The sequence below is a fragment of the Humulus lupulus genome, chromosome 4 (genome assembly GCF_963169125.1).
Source record: "Humulus lupulus chromosome 4, drHumLupu1.1, whole genome shotgun sequence".
NCBI classification, from domain to species: domain Eukaryota; kingdom Viridiplantae; phylum Streptophyta; class Magnoliopsida; order Rosales; family Cannabaceae; genus Humulus; species Humulus lupulus.
The window spans coordinates 99738461-99752656 of record NC_084796.1 but is presented as its reverse complement, the minus strand read 5'-3'; positions in this window follow the sequence as shown (position 1 = coordinate 99752656).

The window sequence follows — 14196 nt, the reverse complement described above, 5'->3', positions numbered from 1 at the left end:
TGCATCGCATGTGTAGTGTTTTTAGAGACTTATGATGTGTCGCCTCCCAGAGGCGACGCAACGCACATCCCACTGACTTGGCACCCAAAAACATATCTAAATGCCTCCAAACTTTGTTGGGAACTCTTATATACTCCAAAGAAACACTTTGGACCCAAAATGATAATTTAAATATGCCTATTCCAAAAGTTAACTGACACATGTTGACTTTAGTGAACCTTACCAACTCTGTCTACGTTACTTACTAGCTAGCCTAACAAGAGAAGTATTGTCCAATGGAAGTACTTACTTAGCATGCTAAGGTGAGGAAGAAGGAATGAAAAAAAGGATTAGAGAATGAAACTCGAGGCAAATGCCCAAAAATTCATTCTTAATCTAGATAGTTCCCATTTGTTTAGCGCTTCGAGCCGTCCAACCTGATTTATCCCAAATATCATCTCTCTTCGTGTCAATCAACTAACATTGAGCTATGAACCCTACTCGTATATCCGTATGGAAGGATTTTGAAGCACCAGTTCTAACCCTACTATCATAATGCCTTTGCAATGTGACTTGGTTCAACTTTATTTGTGGAACTGGATAAGGGGAAAGAGAAAAGAGCTTTTCCAAAAGGCTACGTACGCGAAAGGCGCAAGTGAATGAGTTCAATTCATTCCAAAGGGTAGGTATCTATAGGTAGAGAAGATATTCTGGGAAAATGAAACTACGTACAGAGTTGGTCACAAGCCCCTCATAAGCAACCTCAGCAGAAAGCCACTCTTCTAGAGTCTTGTCCATCGTCTGCTATGAATCCAGATATTTACCCCTTTACGAAACTTAAATTGAGATTCCAGGATATTTTTCTACTCAAGTGGGTAGTCCTTATTAGTCAAGCTTTGGCTCCTGAATGGGAACTAGATCTGTCCAAATGGAAATTGATTCTCAATCTCAACCTGTCTTTATTCAAATGGGTTTTGTATTCGTATATGGGCTTTTACCTTTTACTAGGTCATTAATGCATCAATGGTGTCAACTTAATATTTAGGCAATCGGCAACACTCTTTAGCAAAATAGCATCCTCAAGAGTTTTGCATCCATACCAGTTTATCCACCTTATTTGTCTTTGGTAAGCGAATAGCTTTAGGACTCTCTTCAGCCTATGCACTCTATGGGCTCGAACCTAGCAACATTCAAAAGTTCATACTGCTAGTGGAAGTTGCATAGAAAAAGGCAACATGACACGATCCTTAGAGTTATATAGTTGCTTATTGTGGGAGATGATTTATCTGTTCCTCTAATCGACCAGATTACTAGTGAATAATAGGTAACTATAATTATGCATAGAAAGTATCCCTAGCCCTTGCCTTCATATGCTGAGGTAGATGATTCACACCCTGTCTTTTGAGCAGTAGTCACACCCTGAAAGGAAGGACGTGCAAATCGGTTTGGAAACTATCTAGTCAAAGCTAAAGACATTCTTTGACTGCTAGAATAGACAGGGGAGGAGGCTGGCTAGCAGCAAAAAGGGTCGTAGTTTGGGGGTTGGGGAAAAGCTAAACAGAAAGAAAAGGCCGCATGCAACCAAGTCTTTGACCAAGGAACGAGATAATTTCCACTACCGCTGGCAGCCTAGCCGGGTCGTGAGTGCGGTGGGAAAGGGCTTCCCAAAAAGCCAGCCCCCGGCCGGGGTCAACATAGAATGATGTTCTCCCACTTTCTTGGTGAGAGAAAGCCAACCTCAGCTAGATGGAATATCATACCATTATTCTGATGATTTTATTCTACATTCCCGACTCAAAGACCTGGGACCTTGACTTAGCAACGAATGAAAGGGAGCTCTTCGAGCTATCTTCGCCAATGGCTTCTCAGTTCTATTATTATTCTTGACTTGACTTATTATTATTACAAAATCTAGTAACTGTCAAAATGAATGATGATCGATTATCTTCCCATGAAGATAGAGAGTCCCAGATACGAGAAAAGGTCACATATAGAGTTGAACCAAGTAACATTGAAAAGGCATAATGATAGTAGGGTCAGAATATCCCTGCCCTCTGATTCGGACATGAAGGTGTCCCCTCATCCAGCTCTCTGTAGGGGAATCTCCATTCATTGCTTCCCCTAATATCCTCCCTTCAGCACATCATGGGGATTTATAGGACGTAACACCCTACAGAACCAAGACTATTACATTGTTTGTTTATAATCGTGCAAGACTCGCTAATCAAGCCATTTAGTTGAAAACATGATCCAAAAGTCATAATCGAGTTAGGGTTAAAAGATTTTCGTCATAAATAGATAAATTTTCATTTAAATAAATGTTTGCTACATGGGATCCCAAAAATAGGGTTAAAGGACAATTTACCAAATTTCAAAAGTTATATATAATCACAAACCACTCTATTGGAAAAATACGCGTTTTAATTTTTCCTGTCCCTACACTATCCCTCGGCCGTGGCAGACGAGCAACTTACTATGTACATCCCACCCCAGAGCTCTCCAACTCAGTATTGGTGTACCCTACCCTTGCCTATACCTGCACCACGTAGCACCCATGAGCCAAGGCCCAACAAGAAAACCATAAAGCATAGCATAGACAATACAGACAATCAAATAATCCATAAACATAGTTAAACAATTATTCAGCATGTCATAACAGTCATCTAATCAGAGAGGACAATCAATTTATTAACAAGTCATTCATCCAATATTTAACAATCTATAAGAAACATATTAGCAATCATAAACATATCAATACACATCATACAATACTCAGGGTCGACGCCCTTAGGCCGCACCCTCTATTTAACCCACTGTCTCTGGCTCGCTTAGGTCGAGCTCAATGATTATTAAGCTAACCTCAGCCCTTAGTGGCCGAGTTGCATCCTCTGCACAAATATCAGTTATAACACTCTTAGGCTGTTTATTTCATGCTCACATGGCATATCATAATGATACAACATTTGTATTCAAGTATAGGGAACCCTAATCCTAACACAACCACACAAAAAGGTGCAGTTTCCTTACCTTTAATTCCGATCGGAGAAGGTGAAATGGTTCTGAGTACAATCCTTAGCCCCTAGCCTTGGCGATAAACCTAATCACAAGGGTCAATGGTAACCATCAACTTCCAATCGAAACAAAATACCTAGGAGATAGAAACTAGCCTCCGGGACCTCTAATTCCACCAAACGTGGTGATGAAATCATCCCCTGAGCCTGAGAAAAAACCCTAAAAAGTACCCAAAAAATCAAGTTTTGAAAGTTGAGTAGCGCTACAGTGCTACCTATTGGGCGCTACAGCTTAAGAGTTAGAGACTCTAGCCCTCAAAATCACAGCCTAGCGTTGTAGCGCTCCCAACCTAGCGCTACAACATTGATACCAGAGTTTCAAAATTCTGGGTTTTCTCTTTGAATTTCCCCGAGCCAAAGCTCCAAATATCCAACCCTGAAAACCTCCAAACCCAAAATTAACCACAGAAATACACTCTACTCATCAAAGGCAACAAAACCTAACGAAGTTTTTTTTTCCCAAAAACTCCAACAAATCCCCAAAACCTATACTCAAGCTATGAAGCTCAAAACACCATAACTAACCTATAACCCGATAACCCCCAAAAAGTTTGGGGGATTCCTATTTTTGTTTTATTTAACTTAAATCTATGTGGTTACCTCAAGGCTCGGGGTACCAAAACGTCCCCGAGGGCAAAATGGTAAATTTTCCCAATATTCCCTCCTAGGCATTCTAACCTCAAATATATCTCCAAATATTTATTTCCATAACCCGATAACCCCCAAAAATGGCTAACACCCGAAATACCCCTCGACTCGCCCCGAGTCGGATTCTCAACCCCGTTGTGACTTTTTGACTAACAGCTCCCTAAGACTGTCTCGGATCGTGCTACACAGATATATCACATTTATGCCCTCAACGGGCTAAAATCATAAACATTCCCCTAATATCCAAACGGGGCCCACATGCATAATTAATTCAACTAAACATGCATCTCTATCACATATTCACATAAATTCACATATTATAACAATAACTCACTTATTGCCCTCTAGGCACACTAATCAAGGCTCTAAGCCTTATTAGTAAATTTGGGTCGTTACACTAGTTCTACACAATATATCAATCACCTTACTAGAAAAAAATGAATGCATAGCACCAGAGTCAATCAATACAGTAAAAGGAGAGCCAACACTAGAAAGCTGACCTGTCACCACCAAGGGACTAGCCTCAGCCTCTGTCTGTGTCAAGGTGAACACTCAAGCTAGAGTCGAGCTGTCCACCTTCCCTGCTTCTCCTTTCTTCAGTGTTGGGCAGTCCTTCTTGAGGTGTCCCACCACCCTGCACACATAATAGGCCTTGGCCCGACATTCGCCCTGATGGCATCTTCTACACCTTGTACACTATGGGTAACTCCTCCATGTGTCATCGCCTCCCTGGCGGCCACCCTGAACACCCCGACCCCTCCTATCATGGCTAGCAGTGGTCGAAGTGTCAGGGGTCTTCCTCTTCAGATCACTGGGGCCTCCACCCCTACCAGAACCTGAATATGGAGGCACCGCCAAGCGAACCTCCCATCTCGTAGCGTTCTCCCTCCAAATATTGTTCTCCGCTTCCTCAGTGGTAAGAGCCTTCTCAACAGCCTGAGCATAAGTCGTCCCCCCAGGTACTGTTGTAATTCTCACATCTCGGGCTATCATAGCATTATGCCCTCTGATAAACCTGTCCTGCCTAGTTGCGTCAGTAGGCACTAAATCTGGTGCGAACTTCGCAAATCTGTCAAACTTCAGGGTGTACTCTGTAACATTCATGTTGCTCTGTACCAACCCCAAAAATTCATTTACTTTCGCTGCCCTGGCGGCAATGTTATAACACTTTTGACTCAACAAATCTTTGAATCCATCCCAACCTAGAGTAGTAACATCTCTAGTTTGTTGTGCCACTTCCCACCAAATGCAGACATCCTTTCTCAGCATATATGTGGCACAAGCCACCCGGTCATTACCTTCTACCCTCATGAAATCTAGGATAGTGGTAATCATACTCATCCACTGTTCGGCCGTCAGTGGATCTGGTCCTCCCTCGAAGGTTGGAGGATGCTGTCTCCTAAACCCTTCATACAGTGGCTCCCACCTGTTCCCAACTTTCGGTGTTTGTAAAACTGGTGCTACAGCAGGTGGCACAATAGATGCAGCACTCCCTGACAGAGCCTGCTGTCTCAAAAGACGGATCTATTCTTCTTGGCTCTGAAGTCGGGCTTGCATGTCTACCAAAGTTTGTTGCCAAATCTTAGGGACTGGCGGAGGGTTTTGGCCCTGGTCATCATCTCTAGCTTCAAACCCACTGTCGACTAGTCGTATAGATCGCCTTGGATGCATAACTATCCAAGTTAATCTACAATCAATGACTCGGCGGTCAGACTATGATGATAGGGTAACAATCTTTCCATGATCCATCATTGTAACACAACCAATCACAAGCAATCAAGATATAAAAATTATCCAATTATTCATTCACATACAACATCTGCTAATAAGCACGCCTCAAAATCATCACAAAGTAGTCAAGGGCAGTCCCTATCAGTATCACATGCTCCCTATTAATCAAACAAATAAAAGCATTCATATTCCTTTCAAACACTTGAGAATATAAACATGAATATACAATTACCTAACCCTGAGTCGAGCTTGTCTTTAGCGGCGAATGTACATGTCCAGCTAGTCTTCAGGAACCCTTAAACCTAGATCTCTCTGATACCAAGTTGTAACGCCTTAGATAACCAAGACAGTTACACTGTGTGTTTATAATCGTGCAAGACTCGTTAATCAAGTCATTTAGTTGAAAATGTGATCCTAAAGTCATAATCGAGTTAGGGCTAAAAGATTTTGGTCATAAATCGATAAATTTTCATTTAAATAAACGTTTGCTACATGGGATCCCAAAAACAGGGTTAAAGGACAATTTACCAAATTTCAAAAGTAAAATACAATCACTAGCCACTCTAATGGAAAAATACGCATTTTAGGTTTTCCTGTCCCTGTACTGTCCTTCGGTTGTGGCAGACGAGCAACTAACTAAGTACATCCCACCCCCAGAGCTCTCCAACTCAAGATTAGTCCACCCTACCCTTGCCTTTACCTAGACCACGTAGCACCCGTGAGCCAAGGCTTAGCAAGAAAACCATAAAGCATAGCATAGACAATACAGACAATCAAATAATCCATAAACATAGTTTACCAATTATTCAACATATAATAACAGTCATCTAATCAGAGAGGACAATCAATTTATTCACAAGTCATTCATCTAGTATTTAACAAGCTATAAGCAATAGATTAACAATTGTAAACATATCAATACACATCATACAATACTCAGAGTCGACGCCCATAGGCCGCACCCTCTATCTAACCCACTGACTCTGGCTAGCTTAGGCCGAGCTCAGTGATTATTTAGCTAACCTCAGCTCTCAGTTGCCAAGCCATGTCTTGTACGCAAATATTAGTTCTAGCACTCTCAGGTCATTTATTTCATGCTCAGATGGAATATCTTCATCATAAAGCATTTGTATTCAAGTATAGGGAACCCTAGTCCCAACACAGTCACACAAAAAGGTGCAGTTTCCTTACATTTAATTCCAACCGGAGAAGATGAAATGGTTCCGTGTACAATCCTTAGCCCCGAGCCTTGGAAATAAACCTAATCACAAGGGTCAATGGTAACCATCAACTTCCAATTGAAATAAAATACCTAGGAGACAGAAACTAGCCTCTGGGATCTCTAATTCCACCAAAGGAGGTGGTGAAATCATCCCTTGAGCCTGAGAAAAAACCCTAAAAAGTACCCAAAAAATCAAGTTTTGAAAGTTGAGTAGCGCTACAGTGCTACCTATTGAGCGCTACAGCACTAGAGCCAGAGACTCTAGCCCTCAAAATCACAGCCTAGCGTTGTAGCGCTCCCAACCTAGCGCTACAACACTGATACCAGAGTTTCGAAATTCTAAGGTTTCTCTTCGAGTTTCCCTGAGCCAAAGCTCCAAATATCCAACCCTCAAAACCTCCATACCCAAAATTAACCACAGAAATACACTCTACTCATCAAAGGCAACAAAACCTAACCAATTTTTTTTCCCCAAAACCCATACTCAAGCTCTTAAGCCCAAAACACCATACATTGTGGTCCCAGGGGACAAGATTGTACATAGTTACATTGTCAGGGTAGTGGCACAGGTCATGGTGGAGCAAGAGGTTATGGTGTCGGCCTGGTGCATAGTTAGAGGTATGCATGTAGTGCTTCCACTCTCTGTACAAACCCATACCTCCACTACTTGTAGGACACAGATGTCAGAGTCATGCCTTTGCCCTTTTTCAGGGTTGTACATCCCGTGCTTGTACATTCATCTCATGCCTAGTGGTCCCGCTTACCTAAATATCTTCTCTAGGTTTCTTCATATTTTAGTAAGCGTCGAACCATACTTCTTTTATCCTGACCCTATTTCCATGTATGAGACCTTGAAATATGCATGTACGAGGCTAGGGGATGGGTCTCCCAAGGCAAGACCCTTGGTCCCCAGGTGAGTACCCATGCATGACTTGGGCATTCACGAGGCTCGGGGATGGGTCTCACAAGGGTAGACCCTTTGTGCCCAGGCGAGTACCCATGCATGACTTGGGCATTCATGAGGCTCGGGGATGGGTCTCACTAGGCGAGACCCTTGGAGCCTAGGCGAGTACTCATGTGTGACTTGGGCACTCACGAGGCTCGGGGATGGGTCTCACAAGGCGAGGCCCTTGGAGCCTAGGCGAATACCCATGTGTGACTTGGGCACTCACGAAGCTCGGGGATGGGTCTCACAAGGCGAGACCCTTGGAGCCTAGGCGAGTACTGACACGGGACGGCTGCAAGCGCATGGTGGGTAGCCTCGCATAGCGAGGCCCTAGGAGTCTCGACAGACGCGCGCACACTATGGGCAGCCTCGCATAGCGAGGCCCTAGGGGTCTCGGCAGGCTCGCGCACACGATGGGCAGCCTTGCATAGCGAGGCACTTGGGTCCTTGGCAGACGCGCGCGCATGGTTGGCAGGCTCGCATAGCGAGGCACTTGGGTCCTTGGCAGACGTGCGCGCATGGTGGGCAGCCTCGCATAGCGTGGCCCTAGGGGTCCCGGCAGGCGCGCACACACGATGGGCAGCCTCGCATAGCGAGGCACTTGGGTCCTTCTGGGAACCTTCGCTAAGGCCTCCTATGAGACATGGGTCTCGTGTGGGGCAAAACTTCGGGTTGCTTGGTTTGCCCGAGGCTAATGAGGGTAACCCTCACTTTTTCTCTTGAGAGTTGACTACGACTCTGGTAAATTTTTGGCATTCACACGTATCATAACATAACATATTATAGCATATTCATAACATATAAGCATATAAAAACTATCCTATTTTCATTACAAAAATCTGGATTTTTGCGAACAAATGCAGGACTTGGAACACTCCTAAAACCAACAATAGAATGGTGAGTATTTCTAAAGAGTAAAGAATAAATGTGGAAATTAAACCTTCAAGACGAAACTTACCAAGAAAGATATTTAAGTTTCAAGAGCCTAATAAAAAACCAATATCAAAAGTTAGGATCTGAATAAAAGGACTAAAGAAAACTAAAGAGTTTTAAAGGATTTAACTTAAAGAATAAGAGCACCTTAGTTGACCTTATGAATTGGTCTAACTCCAATACCGAAATACACTAAACCTCACTTCCCAAGTATTTTATAAAGCTTAAGAATGACAAAGCTTTTTCCCAACCCAAGTGTTTATCACTCTATGGTAGTACTAGCACCTTGGAGTCTGATCACAGCTGAAGAGTGAGTGGAAGGGCTGGGTACTAGGTCCTATTTATAGAGTTCTAAAAATAAATATCTTCTTTTTGGCTTTGAATAAAAATAATGAATAAAATTGAAAATAATTGAATATTCGTCAATCATAGGCTGAAGACTTGGTCAAAATGTTTAGAAATAGGTCTAAGGAGTGAAGGCTTGATTTTAAAATTAAAAAAAAATAACTACTTAGGGCGATATATCCGCTCTGCCCTAATCCCGAGCCTCCGTTCGTACGATCGTGCAACGTCAACGTGTTTTCCGTATCCTTTGCCAGGCGATATATCGACTCCAATGCTGCGATATATCGGCATAAGTGAATATTTTAAATACGTAATTGCACTTTTTCAGCATAATTAAGGTTGGATAACTGCTTTGACTGAGTCAAACTACGACCCTAACAGTTTCTGGTGAAGACTAAAGCTTATATTTCCTTATTTAATCATTAAAATACTTAATTCCTTGATAATCATGCTTATGGCAAGTGTCATATTCCTATTGGCTCTATCTAAACCTTAGGTTATAATAAATATCATATTTATGACCAGAAATATTAATCAAACCTTATGTTATAATTAATATTCTTAAACTATAGGTTAAACTTATAAAATCCATAACTATTGCTAGGAGTTTCCAACTAAGTCCTGGTTTGAACCAAAATCCACGAAATCTAAATACTACAACTACTACTAACTAGCTAACTAAGTAAACATTATGGAACTCTACAATTCTCCCCTACTACAAAGAATTTCATCCCCAAAATTTACTTACCAAACAATTTTGGATACTGAGCTTGCATGTCCTCCTCCAACTCCCACGTTGCCTCTCGTTCAGAACTACTTCTTCATAGGACTTTGACTATTGGAATACTCTTAGACCATAATTCCTTCATCCCTCTATCAAGAATGCTAATCGGCTGTTCCTTGTAACTCAAGTGTTTCTGGAGTGCCGTCGTATCATACTTGAGGATGTGAGATGGGTCTGACACATATCTATGTAACATCGAGATGTGGAACACATTTTGGCTATCTGCTAATGCTGGTGGTAAGGCTAATCTATATGCAACTGCTCCCACTTTATCCAATATCTGAAAAGGACCTATAATCTTGGGACTAAGCCTGCCTTTCTTCCCAAACCTCTTCACACCTTTCATAGGAGATATCCTTAAGAAGACTTGATCTCTGACTTTGAATTCCACATCATGCCGCTTGGCATCCGCATAACTTTTCTAACGTCTTTGAGCAACGAGCATACTCTTTCTAATTAGCACTAATGCATCTTGAGCTTTTGTAAGAGCTTCGGGTCCAAGTAGTTGCCTTTCCCCTACCTCGTCCCAATGTAACGACGATCGACACCTCCTTCCATAAAGTAGCTTGTAAGGTGCCATCTCGATCATCGACTGGTAGCTATTATTATAGGAGAATTCTATTAGCGGCAAGTACTTAGTCCATGATGCTCTGAAATCAAGTACACAAGGGCGCAACATAACTTCTAAAATTTGTATGGTACGCTCGGACTGACCATCTGTCTGAAGATGAAATGTTGTACTAAGACTTAACTAGGTACCCATAGTTTGCTACAAGCTTCTCCAAAATCTCAATGTAAACACTGATCCTGTATCAAATACTATTGTCTTAGGGATTCCATGCAGTCTTACTATCTCTCGAACATAAACTTCTGCATATTTTTCTACTGTATATGAAGTCTTGACAGGAAGAAAATGAGCTGACTTGGTTAATCTATCTATTACTACCCAAGCCGAGTCGTGTTGCTTATTCGTCCGAGGCAAACCCGTCACAATATCCATGGCTATGTCGTCCCATTTCCATTCTGGAATGCTAAGTGGTTGCAATAAACCTACAGGCCGCTGATGTTTTGCTTTCACTTGCTGGCATACTAGACCTTTAGACACATACTCCGCTATATCTTTCTTCATTCTTGGCCACAATTACATTGCCTTGATGTCGTGAGTCATCTTGGTCGACCCTGGGTGAACTGAGTATGGGGTATTGTGCATTTCTTCTAAAATATTCACCTTAATCCCTTGATCGTTTGGCATGCATACCCGATCCTTATATCTTAATAACCCCTGACTTGATATTGAGAAATCTGTGGCCATCTCTTCTCTAACTGCATCCATATGTGTTACTAACGTGTCATCATGCACTTGCCCAATCTGTATATCTTCTAACAGACTTGACTGAATGGACAAGTTAGCCAGTTTACCATTGACTAATTCTATTCCAGCATTGATCAGCTCCTGCTATAGCGGCTTTTCTATTCCAGCTAATGTTGCTAGACTTCCATAATTCTTTCCTACTTAGCGCATCAGCAACTATGTTCGCCTTTCCCGAGTGGTATAAAGTTTTGCAGTCATAATCCATTACTAGTTCTAACCACCTGCGTTGCATCATGTTAAGCTCCATTTGCGTGAAGAAGTACTTTAGGCTTTTATGGTCTGTATAAATCTCACACTATTCTCCATAAAGATAATGGGGCCAGATTTTTAATGCAAAGACCACCGCTGCCAACTCCACATCATGTGTTGGATAGCGTTGCTTGTAATCCTTCAACTGCCTTGAGGCATAGCCTATCACCCTGTCATTCTGCATCAGCACACAACCCAACCCTTACTTCGACGCATCACAATAGACTACAAACATGCCATTGGGTGTCGGTACACAAAGTACTGGTATCTATCCTTAAGCAACTGGAAACTCTCTTCACACTTATCAATCCAGTTGAACCTTTGCCGCTTTCGGCTCAGGTTGGTAAGTGGAGTGGCTATCTTAGAAAAACCCTCTACAAACCTCCAATAATAACCTACTAGTCCCAGAAAACTTCTTACTTCAGACGCATTCTTTTGTCTTGGCCAATCCTTCACAACCTCTACTTTAGATGGGTCTACAGAAATTCTGTCCTTGGATACTATGTGGCCGAGAAATGCTACTTGTGAAAGCCAAAATTCACACTTCTTGAATTTGGCTTATAGTTGATGCTCCTTTAGTCGCAACAAGATTAACCTTAAATATTTCTCATGCTCGACTTTATCCTTTGAGTATACCAAGATATCGTCAATGAATACTACGACGAATTTATCCAAGTAGTCCTTAAAGACCCTATTCATTAAATCCATAAACACGGCTGGAGCATTGGTAAGACAGAAAGACATGACTAATAACTCATAATGCCCATAATGAGTTCTAAAAGTTGTCTAAGGAATGTCTTCTTCCTGTATCTTTGAGAACACGGTCGCTCCTTAGAATTGATCAAAGAAGTCATCAATCCGCGGTAGTGGGTACTTGTTCTGAATCGTCACCTTATTCAACTTGCGTTAATCTATGCACATCCGCATACTCCCGTCCTTCTTCTTCACAAATAGAACTGATGCTCCCTATAACAAATGGCTCGGTCTAATGAATCCCAAGTCTAAGAGTTCTTGTAGTTGCGTCTTTAACTCCTTGAGTTCGATAGGTGCCATCTGATATGGTTCCTTGGAGATAGGCTCGGTGCCCGGTACTAGTTCGATTGTGAAGTCAATTTCCTGAGTCAGCAGCAACCCTGGTAAGTCGTCAGGAAATACTTCTGGAAATTCCTTTACAATATGAACGTCTCCAACTTTTAGCAGTGTTTCCTTGACCACATCCGTGATGCTAGCTAAGAATGCTTGACATCCTTTTTCTATCATCTTCTGAGCTTTGAGTGATGAAATAAGCGGTGTGCGTAGACCTGAAACCTTTCCTATAAAACATAGTCTCTGGCCGTCAGGAGTCTCAAACATTACTTTCTTGCATTTGCAGTCGAGGTTGTGCCATGCTTTGCTAGCCAGTCCATTCCCAGTATCACATCGAAGTCTTTAATCTCCAGTTCTATCAGGTCTCCTTCTAATTCTACATCCTCATTCTTGATTGGTACGCCTCGTACTACCCGTGATGATAGGACTATTTCACCCGTAGGTAATTCTGTTTCAAACCTAGTTCTAAATCTTTCATAAGGTTTGTCTAATTTTCATATCATTCCTAACGAGATATACGAATGAGTGGCTCCCGAATCAAATAATACAAAACATACATTATTGAGGATAGAAACCTGATCTGTAACCACTTTATTGCTAGCATCAGCTTCTCCTTGGGTTATGGCAAAAACCCTGGCAGGAACCATCTTGTCGTCTCTTTTTCCTTCTGACTTGAGCTGGGGACACTCTTTCTTTCGGTGACCTTCCTGACCATAGTTGTAGCATCCCTTAGTGTTTGCACGACACTCACCTGGATGCTTCTTTTGGCATTTAGCACATTGCGGGTATTCTACATAACCTGGCCTATTGCCTCCATTGTTTGTCGTTGCCCTTTTATCATTGTCAGACTGCTTGTTGTTAGAATGCCTTCTTTTTTGACCATTACTATTGTTGGACTGCTGGTTGTTGTTGAGGTTGTTCCAACTATTCTGGGGTTGATTTGATTGTTTAGGCTCAGGCTAACAAGCCTCCTCTTTACTAACATTCGCCTGAAGCCTTTCCACTTCTATTGCCATTTCTATAACATCAGCATAAGTAGTATTTCCCGGGTTTGCAAGCTTAACCCCTAGCTCAATCTTTGGTTGAAGCCCTCTAATCAACTTGGACACCCTCAGAAAATCAGTTGGAACCATTTCTGATGAAAAATTAGCTAATCGATCGAACTTCTGAGCATACTCTGCTACCGTCAAGTTGCCCTACTTTAGACTAACGAACTCCTCAATCCTTAAAGCGATGATAGCTGAGCTGTAGTACTTTTTGTGGAACAGCTCCACAAATCTGGTCCAAGTCATGGTGGCGACATCGTGAGTCTGCTGCACTAGGTCCCACCATATTCTAGCATCCTTCTTGAGCAGAGACAAAATGCAGGATATGTGATCCGCGTTGCTGAGATTCATGTGTACAAGGATAGACTCTACATTTCTGAGCCATTCTTCTGCCTCGAAGGGGTTGTTTGTCACTTCAAAGTTTGGAGCGTGTTGCTTTCAAAACCACTCGTAAATTAGCTCCATGTGCTGAGCTGGATATGGCGCATAGTTCGCCATTGGCCATCCCCCATAAGGACCTACTTGATGGGGTGTTTGAGCCATATTTTGAGGCTATGGTTGTGGTTGAGGCTGAGTCTAAGGTTGAGCCTGTTGTCGTTGCTGCTACAGTAATTCCTCAACTTTCTGCCGAAGCCTGACAATTTCTGCAGTGTTGTCAACCGGCGGCGGCGACGCACCTTCATTAACAGCAGCATTGGTTGCACGCCTTCCCCTCCTTCGAACTGGAGGGGCTTCATTTGTGTCAGGAACGACGTTGGAGGCATCGCCATTATTGCGAGCAGAT